Raw genomic sequence first — 17,508 nt, 5'->3', positions numbered from 1 at the left:
GGTGCACTGGCAACCACAGATGACGCTCCAGGGAAGGAAGGTTTTGTCTTCTCTCAAGAGAAACACTAGCCACTCTATATCGCTTGGTGCCCTCACTTATTTGAGTTCCTCTAGAATTTAGACCTTGGGGTTGATTCAGTCATTATCGCAGAAGATCCTTTGAAATATAAAGGTAATTCCCGATTGAGCTGACATATTCAGTGTTTACCGTGAATGCAGTTTCCGCGAACGTGAGAACATTAACTTTAAATTACATTATAGCGGAATTTCTGCGATGCGGATTGAAACTAGGCCATTCTCTCTTTCTGTCACGAGAATTATGTTCTCAATGTTCATAAAACCAATTGAATTAATTACTCAGCCTGAAACCCAGAATTTGTAAGAAACTGGTTGAAATGAATCAGACGGAGGCCCAGACAGAAAGTGTATCTACGAGAGCGGGCTAGCTTGTTGTACAAAACAATTCATTTTATACTTGCTTCTCACGCACACCTTCACACAAAAATACACCCACACAAACGTATGCACACACATTCACACAAACATACGTACACACATTCACACAAACATACGCACACACATACTTCCACACAAAAGAGAAGGTATCCGACGCACATACTGTCTCACTACCCAGCCGACAGAGATTAGGGAGACCTTGTCCTTGTGACATCCCGTTCTCTCCCAAAGCTCGAGTCAGGTCAGCACCGAATATTGCTCAGACAGTCTGTGCTCAAGACACTATAATAGACATATTGTTTGACTAACTAAAAGTACACACATCATTAATTATAACTTTATGATTCTAGTCAATATCTACAATTATATGGTTTCTGAGTGGAGTATTCTAATCATTCCTGTAAAGCTATATATTCCATCAATACATCCACCCTTTATGATTAAATAATACACACTGATACCTCATATACTTTATGGAAACATAAATGGTATCCAAGAACATTTCAAACCAATACATGTACAGTGCCTTGCGAAAGTATTCGGCCCCCTTGAACTTTGCGACCTTTTGCCACATTTCAGGCTTCAAACATAAAGATATAAAACTGTATTTTTTTGTGAAGAATCAACAACAAGTGGGACACAATCATGAAGTGGAACAACATTTATTGGATATTTCAAACTTTTTTAACAAATCAAAAACTGAAAAATTGGGCGTGCAAAATTATTCAGCCCCTTTACTTTCAGTGCAGCAAACTCTCTCCAGAAGTTCAGTGAGGATACATACAATAATAATGTCCTCCTGTATCTGTGAAAGGGGGAAATCTGGATGTAATGGGAACATGGGGATACAGATAATGCAGATCAATGCAACTGTCATTGTCTGGCTTCCCTGCATTCATGAACAGCTTTACCATATAGGCCATTCCCCTGGGTGTATCAATTCCATCAAATGGAAAGGGAATAGTTGTCAACTGAGGTTTTGCTGTGGCGCAGGCATAACATTCTTCTTTCGCTACTGATCTGGCTGAATACTGAATCCATTCTAACCATAGGTTAGAATCCCCATAACCAGTTTCCACCTCAATCACTTCCTTAAGATCTTTCATCTGCACTATCTGCACTGGCCCTTGGCTCTGGATCTGTTTTGTCAGGGGCTCTGCTTGTATTCTGGCTGACTATAGAGCTATCACTTGCCCTAACTTCTTCTACCCGGAATGGGTACTATGGTGTCCACCAAAACCCAATCAAACCCAACATAGATCCTCCTTCTTTACGTTTTTTAATGGTCATTCGTACCTTTATGCAATACTTCTCTCACTCCGGATTGCAGTTAAAACCCCTCACCTTCACTATACTCCACCTCCTTCCATACTGGGTAAGCCGATTCATGTAGCCCTCTCTCTGTGTGGGCTATGACCTGCTTCCATGAACTACACGGGGACCTGCACAGATATCTTCCATAATGGCTCATAGTCCTACACTGCCAAGGAGTCAGAGACCCCATTTGGTCTACATAGACCTCCACTGAGACATCCTTCCCAATTTCCACTCTCACTTCCTGTTTATCCAGATCAAGTGATCTCTTATGCTTGGTTAATACAAAATCCTCATCATCTTGTTGTACCAAGATGGCATAGCAGTCTTTTGTCCTTGTCTTGTCGTGTCCCGTATATATATATATATATTTACAACTTTTTTCATACATTTTTTTATTTAAATTTTCCATAAACTCATCCTCAAAACACTCTCCTGCAACCCGCCTCACCAATTTATATTTATAAAAAAGTATTATTTACCTCAAATCTGTAATCATCCAAGAAGCTAGCCAGAAACTCCAAACTCGAAGAAGCTAGCCAGAAACTAGCCAGAAGCTAGCCAGAAACTAGCCAGAAGCTAGCCAGGAGCTAGCCAGAAGATAGCTAGGAGCAAGCCAGGAGCTAATCCAGAAGCTAATCACAAGCTAGGTCAGAAGCTAGCCAGAAACTAGCCAGAAGCTAATCCAGAAGCTAATCAGAAGCTAGTTAAAGCTTTCGTCGATTCCGGAGCAAACATCAGTTGTTCCGGAGCTAGCCAGTTGAGGAGTTCCATCAATCACTCCTGGGCTGCGGTCACCTATCCGGACACGTTTTGCTGCCTACGCGGAGCCCCACCGGGCCTTCACGGCTGAACTGCCGACGTTGTCTCCCAGAGGGAGTTATCCGTCTGGTTCCTCCGTCGCGACGTTGCCTGGGCGCCCATCTACGGCCTGCTAGCCATTAGCTGTCTTATCGGCTGCTATCTGAATAGATAATCGGACCATTTATTTATTTATTTTTATTTTTATTATTATTTTTTCTTCTTCTTGGGCCTCTAGCTATATCTATTGTTTTTATTTTTGTTGTTGTCGTGTGATTTGGATTGGTCCCCTCGACCACACGGAACCCCACTAATCTACTGACGGAGCGCAAGAGGTGGCTAATAACAGACGTCCATCGAATGCGAGCTTGCTACCGATGGCCCGGCTGGCTGTCTGGATTGCCGTGACCCCCAACCAACCTCTCCACTCTCTGGACCCTTTTGATCACTCGACTAAGCATGCCTCTCCTTAATGTCAATATGCCTTGTCCATTGCTGTTCTGGTTAGTGTTTATTGGCTTATTTCACTGTAGAGCCTCTAGTCCTGCTCACCATACCTTATCCAACCTATTAGTTCCACCACCCACACATGCAATGACATCTCCTGGTTTCAATGATGTTTCTAGAGACAATATCTCTCTCTTCATCACTCAATACCTAGGTTTACCTCCACTGTATTCACATCCTACCATACCTTTGTCTGTACATTATACCTTGATGCTATTTTATCGCCCCCAGAAACCTCCTTTTACTCTCTGTTCCAGACGTTCTAGACGACCAATTCTTATTGCTTTCAGCCGCACCCTTATTCTACTCCTCCTCTGTTCCTCTGGTGATGTAGAGGTGAATCCAGGCCCTACAGTGCCTTGCTCCACTCCTATTTCCCAGGCGCTCTCTTTTGACAACTTCTGTAACCTTAATAGCCTTGGTTTCATGCATGTTAACATTAGAAGCCTCCTCCCTAAGTTTTCTCTATTCACTGCTTTAGCACACTCTGCCAACCCGTATGTTCTAGCTGTGTCTGAATCCTGGCTTAGGAAGACTACCAAAAATTTGGAAATTTTAATTCCAAACTACAACCTTTTCAGACAAGATAGAACTGCCAAAGGGGGCGGTGTTGCAATCTACTGCAAAGATAGCCTGCAGAGTTCTGTCCTACTATCCAGGTCTGTACCCAAACAATTTGAACTTCTACTTTTAAAAATCCACCTCTCTAAAAACAAGTCTCTCACCGTTGCAGTCTGCTATAGATCACCCTCTGCCCCAGTTGTGCTCTGGACACCATATGTGAACTGATTGCCCCCCATCTATCTTCAGAGCTCGTGCTGCTAGGCGACCTAAACTGGAACATGCTTAACACCCCAGCCATCCTACAATCTAAACTTGATGCCCTCAATCTCACACAAATTATCAATGAACCTACCAGGTACCTCCCCAAAGCCTTAAACACGGGCACCCTCATAGATATCATCCTAACCAACTTGCCCTCTAAATACACCTCTGCTGTCTTCAACCAAGATCTCAGCGATCACTGCCTCATTGCCTGCATCCGTAATGGGTCAGCGGTCAAACGACCCCAACTCATCACTGTAAAACGCTCCCTGAAACACTTCAGCGAGCAGGTCTTTCTAATCGACCTGGCCGGGGTATCCTGGAAGGATATTGATCTCATCCCGTCAGTAGAGGATGCCTGGATATTTTTTTTAAATGCCTTCCTAACCATCTTAAATAAACATGCCCCATTCAAGAAATTTAGAACCAGGAACAGATATAGCTCTTGGTTCTCCCCAGACCTGACTGCCCTTAATCAACACAAAAACATCCTATGGCGTTCTGCATTAGCATCGAACAGCCCCCGTGATATGCAGCTGTTCAGGGAAGCTAGAAACCATTATACACAGGCAGTTAGAAAAGCCAAGGCTAGCTTTTTCAAGCAGAAATTTGCTTCCTGCAACACTAACTCAAAAAAGTTCTGGGACACTGTAAAGTCCATGGAGAATAAGAACACCTCCTCCCAGCTGCCCACTGCACTGAAGATAGGAAACACTGTCACCACTGATAAATCCACCATAATTGAGAATTTCAATAAGCATTTTTCTACGGCTGGCCATGCTTTCCACCTGGCTACTCCTACCCCGGTCAACAGCACTGCACCCCCCACAGCAACTCGCCCAAGCCTTCCCCATTTCTCCTTCTCCCAAATCCGTTCAGCTGATGTTCTGAAAGAGCTGCAAAATCTGGACACCTACAAATCAGCCGGGCTAGATAATCTGGACCCTTTCTTTCTAAAATTATCTACCGAAATTGTTGCCACCCCTATTACTAGCCTGTTCAACCTCTCTTTCGTGTCGTCTGAGATCCCCAAAGATTGGAAAGCAGCTGCGGTCATCCCCCTCTTCAAAGGGGCGGGACACTCTTGACCCAAACTGCTACAGACCTATATCTATCCTACCATGCCTTTCTAAGGTCTTCGAAAGTCAACAAACAGATTACCGACCATTTCGAATCTCACCATACCTTCTCTGCTATGCAATCTGGTTTCAGAGCTGGTCATGGGTGCACCTCAGCCACACTCAAGGTCCTAAACGATATCTTAACCGCCATCGATAAGAAACATTACTGTGCAGCTGTGTTCATTGATCTGGCCAAGGCTTTCGACTCTGTCAATCACCACATCCTCATCTGCAGATTCGACAGCCTTGGTTTCTCAAATGATTGCCTCGCTTGGTTCACCAACTACTTCTCTGATAGAGTTCAGTGTGTCAAATCGGAGGGTCTGCTGTCCGGACCTCTGGCAGTCTCTATGGGGGTGCCACAGGGTTCAATTCTTGGACCGACTCTCTTCTCTGTATACATCAATGAGGTCGCTCTTGCTGCTGGTGAGTCTCTGATCCACCTCTACGCAGACAACACCATTCTGTATACTTCTGGCCCTTCTTTGGACACTGTGTTAACAACCCTCCAGCCAAGCTTCAATGCCATACAACTCTCCTTCTGTGGCCTCCAATTGCTCTTAAATACAAGTAAAACTAAATGCATGCTCTTCAACCGATCGCTACCCGCCCCTACCCGCCTGTCCAACATCAATACTCTGGACGGCTCTGATTTAGAATACGTGGACAACTACAAATACTTAGGTGTCTGGTTAGACTGTAAACTCTCCTTCCAGACCCATATCAAATATCTCCAATCCAAAGTTAAATCTAGAATTGGCTTCCTATTTCGCAACAAAGCATCCTTCACTCATGCTGCCAAACATACCCTTGTAAAATTGACCATCCTACCAATCCTAGATTTTGGCAATGTCATTTACAAAATAGCCTCCAATACCCTACTCAACAAATTGGATGCAGTCTATCACAGTGCAATCCGTTTTGTCACCAAAGCCCCATATACTACCCACCATTGCGACCTGTACGCTCTCGTTGGCTGGCCCTCGCTTCATACTCGTCGCCAAACCCACTGGCTCCATGTCATCTACAAGACCCTGCTAGGTAAAGTCCCCCCTTATCTCAGCTCGCTGGTCACCATAGCATCTCCCACCTGTAGCACACGCTCCAGCAGGTATATCTCTCTAGTCACCCCCAAAACCAATTCTTTCTTTGGCCGCCTCTCCTTCCAGTTCTCTGCTGCCAATGACTGGAACGAACTACAAAAAGCATTGAAACTGGAAACACTTATCTCCCTCACTAGCTTTAAGCACCAACTGTCAGAGCAGCTCACAGATTACTGCACCTGTACATAGCCCACCTATATTTTAGCCCAAACAACTACCTCTTTCCCTACTGTATTTAATTTATTTATTTATTTTGCTCCTGTGCACCCCATTATTTTTATTTCTACTTTGCACATTCTTCCATTGCAAATCTATCATTCCAGTGTTTTACTTGCTATATTGTATTTACTTTGCCACCATGGCCTTTTTTTGCCTTTACCTCCCTTATCTCACCTCATTTGCTCACATCGTATATAGACTTGTATATGCTGTATTATTGACTGTATGTTTGTTTTACTCCATGTGTAACTCTGTGTCGTTGTATGTGTCGAACTGCTTTGCTTTATCTTGGCCAGGTCGCAATTGTAAATGAGAACTTGTTCTCAACTTGCCTACCTGGTTAAATAAAGGTGAAATAAATAAAATCTAAACTATGGGTCAAGTTACCACCTTCTGCTTTCTCGGGATGGGTCATGGTGTATTTAGGAATATTGCTCCCACAATAAGACAGCTCAGACCAATCAGCACTCCTGTAAAGCCCCACCCTTTCCCGGAGAACATATCCTCAGCTAGAGGCCAGCCCACACTTTCACTTCTATGAACGCTGACAGGGAGGATAGGGCGGCGTCAGGGAATCTTCGTTAGAGAGGTAACCCCCGAACCCTATTTCCATCGGTCCTTCTCCTAACTCTGTGATTGTTCGACAGTGTCAGTGTTGTCTTACCCTCTTGCAATGTGTGATATGAAACCAGGTAGCCCCTCCTAGGCCACAACTACCTAGCCCCTCCTAGGCCACAACTACCAAGCCTCTCCTAGGCCACAACTACCTAGCCCCTCCTAGGCCACAACTACCTAGCCCCTCCTAGGCCACAACTACCTAGCCCCTCCCAGGCCACAACTACCTAGCCACTCCTAGGCCACAACTACCTAGCCCCTCCTAGGCCACAACTACCTAGCCCCTCCTAGGCCACAACTACCAAGCCTCTCCTAGGCCACAACTACCTAGCCCCTCCTAGGCCACAACTACCTAGCCCCTCCTAGGCCACAACTACCTAGCCCCTCCTAGGCCACAACTACCAAGCCCCTCCTAGGCCACAACTACCTAGCCACTCCTAGGTCACAACTACCTAGCCCCTCCTAGGCCACAACTACCAAGCCCCTCCTAGGCCACAACTACCTAGCCCCTCCTAGGCCACAACTACCTAGCCCCTCCTAGGCCACAACCATCTAGCCCCTCCTAGACCACAACCACCTAGCCCCTCCTAGGCCACAACTACCTAGCCCCTCCTAGGCCACAACTACCTAGCCCCTCCTAGGCCACAACTACCAAGCCCCTCCCAGGCCACAACTAACTAGCCACTCCTAGGCCACAACTACCTAGCCCCTCCTAGGCCACAACTACCTAGCCCCTCCTAGGCCACAACTACCTAGCCCCTCCTAGGCCACAACTACCTAGCCCCTCCTTGGCCACAACCATCTAGCCCCTCCTAGGCCACAACTACCTAGCCCCTCCTAGGCCACAACTACCTAGCCCCTCCTAGGCCACAACTACCTTGCCCCTCCTAGGCCACAACTAGCTAGCAACTCCTAGGCCACAACTACCTAGCCCCTCCTAGGCCACAACTACCTAGCCCCTCCTAGGCCACAACTACCTAGCCCCTCCTAGGCCACAACTACCTAGCCCCTCCTAGGCCACAACTACCAAGCCCCTCCTAGGCCACAACTACCTAGCCACTCCTAGGCCACAACTACCTAGCCCCTCCTAGGCCACAACTAGCTAGCCCCTCCTAGGCCCCAACTACCTAGCCCCTCCTAGGCCACAACTACCAAGCCCCTCCTAGGCCACAACTACCTAGCCCCTCCTAGGCCACAACTACCTAGCCCCTCCTAGGCCACAACCATCTAGCCCCTCCTAGACCACAACCACCTAGCCCCTCCTAGGCCACAACTACCTAGCCCCTCCTAGGCCACAACTACCTAGCCCCTCCTAGGCCACAACTACCAAGCCCCTCCCAGGCCACAACTAACTAGCCACTCCTAGGCCACAACTACCTAGCCCCTCCTAGGCCACAACTACCTAGCCCCTCCTAGGCCACAACTACCTAGCCCCTCCTAGGCCACAACTACCTAGCCCCTCCTTGGCCACAACCATCTAGCCCCTCCTAGGCCACAACTACCTAGCCCCTCCTAGGCCACAACTACCTAGCCCCTCCTAGGCCACAACTACCTTGCCCCTCCTAGGCCACAACTAGCTAGCAACTCCTAGGCCACAACTACCTAGCCCCTCCTAGGCCACAACTACCTAGCCCCTCCTAGGCCACAACTACTTAGCCCCTCCTAGGCCACAACTACCTAGCCCCTCCTAGGCCACAACTACCAAGCCCCTCCTAGGCCACAACTACCTAGCCACTCCTAGGCCACAACTACCTAGCCCCTCCTAGGCCACAACTAGCTAGCCCCTCCTAGGCCCCAACTACCTAGCCCCTCCTAGGCCACAACTACCTAGCCCCTCCTAGGCCAAAACCATCTAGCCCCTCCTAGGCCACAACTACCTAGCCCCTCCTAGGCCACAACTACCTAGCCCCTCCTAGGCCACAACTACCAAGCCCCTCCTAGGCCACAACTACCTAGCCCCTCCTAGGCCACAACTACCTAGCCCCTCCTAGGCCACAACTATCTAGCCCCTCTTAGGCCACAACTAACTTGCCCCTCCTAGGCCACAACTACCTAGCCCCTCCTAGGCCACAACTACCTAGCCCCTCCTAGGCCACAACTACCTAGCCCCTCCTAGGCCACAACTACCTAGCCCCTCCTAGGCCACAACTACCAAGCCTCTCCTAGGCCACAACTACCTAGCCCCTCCTAGGCCACAACTACCTAGCCCCTCCTAGGCCACAACTACCTAGCCCCTCCTAGGCCACAACTACCAAGCCCCTCCTAGGCCACAACTACCTAGCCACTCCTAGGCCACAACTACCTAGCCCCTCCTAGGCCACAACTACCAAGCCCCTCCTAGGCCACAACTACCTAGCCCCTCCTAGGCCACAACTACCTAGCCCCTCCTAGGCCACAACCATCTAGCCCCTCCTAGACCACAACCACCTAGCCCCTCCTAGGCCACAACTACCTAGCCCCTCCTAGGCCACAACTACCTAGCCCCTCCTAGGCCACAACTACCAAGCCCCTCCCAGGCCACAACTACCTAGCCACTCCTAGGCCACAACTACCTAGCCCCTCCTAGGCCACAACTACCTAGCCCCTCCTAGGCCACAACTACCTAGCCCCTCCTAGGCCACAACTACCTAGCCCCTCCTTGGCCACAACCATCTAGCCCCTCCTAGGCCACAACTACCTAGCCCCTCCTAGGCCACAACTACCTAGCCCCTCCTAGGCCACAACTACCTTGCCCCTCCTAGGCCACAACTAGCTAGCAACTCCTAGGCCACAAATACCTAGCCCCTCCTAGGCCACAACTACCTAGCCCCTCCTAGGCCACAACCATCTAGCCCCTCCTAGGCCACAACTACCTAGCCCCTCCTAGGCCACAACTACCTAGCCCCTCCTAGGCCACAACTACCTAGCCCCTCCTAGGCCACAACTACCTAGCCCCTCCTAGAATTATATGGTTTCCGAGTGGAGTTTTCTAATCATTCCTTTAAAGCTATAAATTCCATCAACACTCTCTCTCTTTCCCTCTCTCTTTCTTTCCCTCTCACTCTCACTTTCTCTCTCTCTTTCCCTCTTTCTCTCTCTCTTTCTCACTTTCTCCTGCTTTCCCTCTCTCACTCTCTCTCTCTCTTTCTCTCTCTGCTACCATTTCTCTTCAATTTTGTCTCCAAATGCATTTGTTTTCATATGCATAAGGAATGTCAGCATCATAGCGTTACTTCTACCTCTTCTCCTGCACCACTAGATGTTACAGTTGTTAATAACCGCTTAGTAGCTACACCTTCAAGTCACTTCTGATTTAGATGAATATATAATGAAAGCATGTCACTGTCTGACCCTGTGGGAACCATTTAGCAGATGTGAGCAATTCTCTCGAACATCAAAGTGTATGACTAAAGTTGGGAAGTTAAACCGTGTTGATCGTCATTGAAGAAGACCTGAGAGTCTAAAAGACCTAAAGGCACAGGTTCTTTTTTGAGCAGATGATCGGTGGGCCGGAACATAATTAAAAATCATTTGTAGACTGTAAATTGACTGCAAAAAGCTCAAACCGATATAATGTTTGACTAAAACATCATCATTTCAAACCTTGCTTACATTTGCATACTATCACGTCTCTCTATTATAGCTGGAAATGCCTGGGACAGATTTCCAAAATTAAAATCACTTGGATATGATTTCCTGGTGTTTTTACCATTTGTCATGTCCACCAATGAAAATGTTCCTAATTGGGGGGCCAAATAAAACCATCCGCAGGCCAAATTTGGCCCATGTGCCGTCAGTTGGGGAACCCTGATTTAGATCATTAACGTTCTGGATGTTGTTTGTTATTCCTCTCTTACTGGATCAGCGAGCCTCTTCAGAGAAGTTTATCAGGGAAATAAACTGAATTGCATCCCAAATAGCACCCTATTGCCTACATAATGCACTACGTTTTGACCAGATCCATATGTCAACGTAGTGCACTATATAGAGAATAGGGTGCCATTTGGGGCACATATCCATGTTCCTGTCTCTCTCTGAAGGAGCGAGAGAGTAACGAATGAAGAAATGAAAGCGTAACATCTTCTGTGGAACAAATAACACCCTATTACGTAGTGCACTACTCTTGACCAAAGAGTCTTGACCAAAGAGCCCTGGTCAAAATCAGTGCACTGTGTAGGGAATAGGGTGCCATTTTGGATGCAAACATCTGTACAGACTGACAGAGACAGACCAGGTCAGAGAATATTCAGCTCATCATCAATAGCAGCACGAACAGAGAGAAATAAAGACCACTGTTTGACCGCATGTGGTTTATTAATAAACAGACAGAAAGAGAGATGCTGTTGAAAAACAAAAGCATTTCTGTTTTATTATCCTTCTCTCCTTCTCACTCTGACCTTCTCACTATCCCTCTGTCTTTCTCTTTTTCTCTTTCTCTAACACACACACCCCACACTCCAAGCACACACCATCTCTCTTCTCCCCACCATCTGTCTGTGTCTGTGCGTGCCAGGGCAGCAGCTGGTGTGTTGAAGTACCTGCACAGAGTCACCTGTGCACAATTAACCCTCCCTCTATCCCCAGAGCCCCCAGAACTCGGAGTAAGCCACCCGCCTCTCTCAGCCTCTCTGATCACCCAAACGCTCCACTATCCGCACGCACAGAGTCTGTTTCTCCATACAACTGAGCAGAAACAGTCCAGCCTCCCCAGAAAAATGGGTTCCTGCGTGTGGCGCTCCATTGAAATACGTGCCGGGGGCATCAGATATGCCACGCCAGGCCACCACACATAAACTGATGAGACAGGCGGATCAGAGAACAGCCCTTTGAAGGATGGAGAGACTGTCGTGGTGGTCTGAATGGGAGAGCCACACACACAGGGATATGTACGCACACGCAGACACGCACACACAGTGCAACAGTCACTGCCACACAGCTTGGTCCTGCCCCAGAGAGGACATGGAGGAGATCAGCCCTCTGTTTTCTCTGGATGTCAGGAAAGAGCCCCTAAATCCCTTTAATAGTCTGAGCAAATATCTGTGTGAGGCATGCTCCAAACCCAGCATTAATAAAAACAGCAAGGGACTGAGGGTCCTACAGTACCTACAGGGTTCTGTTCTGTTTTCTCTGTTCTGTTCTCTTTGGTGTTTCTGTATGTGTCCCATATAGCACCATAGTCCCTTTATAGGTCACTACTTTTTATGGGTCCTGGTCAAAAGTAGTGCACTCTAAAGGGAATATGGCGCCATTTGGGACTAAGCCTCTGTCTGAAGGACCAGGGCCCAGTTTCCCGATAGCGATAAAACTTAGGCTTACGAGTGTTTTGACGATGCATTTTTCCACGCACAGAGAATGGTCGCTAACTGTGTCGTTGGAGCATTTTTCGATACTGATAGGATCGAAAGAAAGGGAGCGCTGCTCTCGGATCAGCTTTCTCCATTCAAATCTGACCTTAACATTATAGTTATTTCGCAATACTGACAACGGATCATCTCCTAGAGAGATATAACCACCTACAGCTGCAAATATTGAGGGGACTTATTTTAATGCTTACGCAATAAAAATGCACTAAATCACGAATTTGGCACTTCATTGCACACGTTTGGCTACACATCATGAAATGTATTGAGACAAATTACAGAGAGTAGCCTACAAGTAGCAAAATAGATCTCAAATGATTGAACATGAAATGTATTTCAATAAGATTGAATAAATATGCCTATAGCCTACTGTTTATATTTGAATTCCTTCATCCTGGTTTTCATTTGAATCATCTTTTTATATGTCAATAGTTTGTGTCAATTGCAAAGACATCGGCAGCTTTGTATTTGTAATAGAAAGCATGAGCTGCTGCAACCCATAGAAAATTATTTTGTGTAGAAAATCAAATCAAATCGAATGTTATTTGTCACATACATGTGTTGAGCAGATGTTATTGCGGGTGTAGCAAAATGCTTGTGTTTCTAGCTCCGACAGTGCAGTAATATCTAACAAGTAATATCTAACAATACACACAATCTAAAGTAAAGGAATGGAATTAAGAATATGTAAATATTTGGACGAGCAATGTCAAAGCGGCATAGACTAAGATACAGTAGAATAGTATAGAACACAGTATATACATATGAGATGAGTAATGTCAAAGCGGCATAGACTAAGATACAGTAGAATAGTATAGAACACAGTATATACATATGAGATGAGTAATGTCAAAGCGGCATAGACTAAGATACAGTAGAATAGTATAGAACACAGTATATACATATGAGATGAGTATTACATAGACTAAGATACAGTAGAATTGTATAGAACACAGTATATACATATGAGATGAGTAGTACATAGACTAAGATACAGTAGAATAGTATAGAACACAGTATATACATATGAGATGAGTAATGTCAAAGCAGCATAGACTAAGATACAGTAGAATAGTATAGAACACAGTATATACATATGAGATGAGTAATGTCAAAGCGGCATAGACTAAGATACAGTAGAATAGTATAGAACACAGTATATACATATGAGATGAGTATTACATAGACTAAGATACAGTAGAATTGTATAGAACACAGTATATACATATGAGATGAGTAATGTCAGAGCAGCATAGACTAAGATACAGTAGAATAGTATAGAACACAGTATATACATATGAGATGAGTAATGTCAAAGCGGCATAGACTAAGATACAGTAGAATAGTATAGAACACAGTATTTACATATGAGATGAGTAATGTCAAAGCGGCATAGACTAAGATACAGTAGAATAGTATAGAACACAGTATATACATATGAGATGAGTAGTGTCAAAGCGGCATAGACTAAGATACAGTAGAATAGTATAGAACACAGTATTTACATATGAGATGAGTAGTACATAGACTAAGATACAGTAGAATAGTATAGAACACAGTATATACTTATGAGATGAGTATTACATAGACTAAGATACAGTAGAATAGTATAGAACACAGTATATACATATGAGATGAGTAGTACATAGACTAAGATACAGTAGAATAGTATAGAACACAGTATATACTTATGAGATGAGTATTACATAGACTAAGATACAGTAGAATAGTATAGAACACAGTATATACATATGAGATGAGTAGTACATAGACTAAGATACAGTAGAATAGTATAGAACACAGTATATACATATGAGATGAGTAATGTCAAAGCGGCATAGACTAAGATACAGTAGAATAGTATAAAACACAGTATATACATATGAGATGAGTAGTACATAGACTAAGATACAGTAGAATAGTATAGAACACAGTATATACTTATGAGATGAGTATTACATAGACTAAGATACAGTAGAATAGTATAGAACACAGTATATACATATGAGATGAGTAGTACATAGACTAAGATACAGTGAATAGTATAGAACACAGTATATACTTATGAGATGAGTATTACATAGACTAAGATACAGTAGAATAGTATAGAACACAGTATATACATATGAGATGAGTAGTACATAGACTAAGATACAGTAGAATAGTATAGAACACAGTATATACATATGAGATGAGTAATGTCAAAGCGGCATAGACTAAGATAGAGTAGAATAGTATAGAACACAGTATATACATATGAGATGAGTAGTACATAGACTAAGATACAGTAGAATAGTATAGAACACAGTATATACTTATGAGATGAGTATTACATAGACTAAGATACAGTAGAATAGTATAGAACACAGTATATACATATGAGATGAGTAGTACATAGACTAAGATACAGTAGAATAGTATAGAACACAGTATATACTTATGAGATGAGTATTACATAGACTAAGATACAGTAGAATAGTATAGAACACAGTATATACATATGAGATGAGTAGTACATAGACTAAGATACAGTAGAATAGTATAGAACACAGTATATACATATGAGATGAGTAATGTCAAAGCGGCATAGACTAAGATACAGTAGAATAGTATAGAACACAGTATATACTTATGAGATGAGTATTACATAGACTAAGATACAGTAGAATAGTATAGAACACAGTATATACATATGAGATGAGTAGTACATAGACTAAGATACAGTAGAATAGTATAGAACACAGTATATACTTATGAGATGAGTATTACATAGACTAAGATACAGTAGAATAGTATAGAACACAGTATATACATATGAGATGAGTAGTACATAGACTAAGATACAGTAGAATAGTATAGAACACAGTATATACATATGAGATGAGTAATGTCAAAGCGGCATAGACTAAGATACAGTAGAATAGTATAGAACACAGTATATACATATGAGATGAGTAATGTCAAAGCGGCATAGACTAAGATACAGTAGAATAGTATAGAACACAGTATATACATATGAGATGAGTATTACATAGACTAAGATACAGTAGAATAGTATAGAACACAGTATATACATATGAGATGAGTAATGTCAGAGCAGCATAGACTAAGATACAGTAGAATAGTATAGAACACAGTATATACATATGAGATGAGTAATGTCAGAGCAGCATAGACTAAGATACAGTAGAATAGTATAGAACACAGTATATACATATGAGATGAGTAGTACATAGACTAAGATACAGTAGAATAGTATAGAACACAGTATATACATATGAGATGAGTATTACATAGACTAAGATACAGTAGAATAGTATAGAACACAGTATATACATATGAGATGAGTAATGCAAAATATGTAAACATTATTAAAGTGACTAGTGTTCCAATTATTAAAGTAGCCAGGGATTTCAAGTCTATGTATACAGGGCAGCAGCTTCTAATGTGCTAGTGATGGTTATTTAACAGTCTGATGGCCTTGAGATAGAAGCTGTTTTTCAGTCTCACAGACCCAGCTTTGATGCAGCTGCACTGACCTCGCCTTCTGGATGATAGCGGGGTGAACAGGAAGTGGCTTGGGTGGTTGTTGTCCTTGATTGTATTTTTGGCCTTCCTGTGACATCGGGTGTTGTAGGTGTTCTGGAGGGCGGGTCGTTTGCCCCGGCTGATGCGTTGGGCAGACCACAGCACCCTTTGGAGAGCCCAAAGGTTGCGGGCGGTGCAGTTGCCATACAAGGCGATGATACACAATTGAGAGCATCCTGTCCGGGTGTATCTGTAAAAGTTTGTAAAGGTGAGGTGCTGACTAAAGGTGAATAAACTGTAAGCTATAAAAAATAAAGAAGAGAGTCCCACACTGTATATATAAACTCCCAGTCATTTATTGGGAAACTTTGTATTTGTAGTCAACTTTGTTCTGAAGTTAAAGATGGATAAACGATATGATTCTATGTTCAGCGGACATCTTTTCTGTATGAAGTGACACAGGAGGGCATTTAAAAAGCATCTAACAATGCACTTGGCACTCTACGAGTGGTCTGAGGTAGGCATTAGATTAAGAATGCAACGTTAATGATGATGGTTTTGTGAAACAGCTCGGATATTTAACTATGCTCCTACGAAGTTCCAACGACGAACTTAGCCTTAAAATGCTTCTGGGAAACCGGGCTCAGTGCAGCAGACACCACCACAAGCATATTTTCCCTATTGTGACAGAAGAGAAGAATAAGAATAGTGGCCTGGTGTGAACGACATAAGAAATGTCTCTCTTTCCCTGCCAAAATAACTGTTGGTTTAGCATTTAAAGATGCATTAGTGGTTCTCATGAAATGACCAATTGTTTGGATGTGATCAAAAGAACATTTCACAAATGGTTTGCATGCAATGTGGGGGAAAAGGTTTTTATTCTTACTTTCATCTGCCACTTCTGTGCCTGTGTAGCCTAAAAAAAGACAGCACACCAATAAACTGGGCAATGAACATCTTCTGGGGAGAAGGACAATTTCCAAACATATGCGTTTCAACTTTTGCAGTAATTTTCACGCATCCTTCCTAAGCAAGAAAAGCTCTTCTTCAGAAGACGCTTTATCGTTCCTGACACCTGATAAAAGGCGTGTTTATGTTAAACTCACATTTTCCTTCCCTGGGATGAAAACCAAGGCAACAGTAGTTTAAACAAGTAGGCCAGAGAAGCCTGGGGGGCAGAGGGGCCCTACTCTTCCAGCTGAAGGCTCTGTCAGGCCCTGCCTCGCCCTACCACCCTCTCCCCGGAGCCTCTTTGGCCCTGACTGACATGACATCCCACTAGTCCTGGTGACAGCACAGTAAGGGAGTGCTTTTTCCTTTTCTCATTAAAATGATCTTTGACTAGACAGATTTTAAAATGGTTGAATGTAATTTTATTTCATTGCTTAGGTCATTTTCCTATGTGCATTTCTATTAGAGTGAAATTACATAACAATACCATAGCTCAGGACAACCATAGACTGACATTGTATGTTATTTGAATGTACACGGGTCTTGCCTGATACATTGAAAGTATAACAACAGAAAACGACGAGGTGATCGACATAGAGGAGACAACTATAGTTGTATTATTTTTGCTCCAAAAGGAAGTCTTGGTGGTCTGAAACAAATAGCTGTAAATTAATAATCAACACTTTTTCCTATTCAGTGAGCAGTTTCTATTTGCCTTATGAATAAATG

This window comes from Oncorhynchus masou, chromosome 31 (genome assembly GCF_036934945.1).
Source record: "Oncorhynchus masou masou isolate Uvic2021 chromosome 31, UVic_Omas_1.1, whole genome shotgun sequence".
Lineage (NCBI taxonomy): Eukaryota > Metazoa > Chordata > Actinopteri > Salmoniformes > Salmonidae > Oncorhynchus > Oncorhynchus masou.
This window is presented reverse-complemented; position numbering follows the sequence as displayed.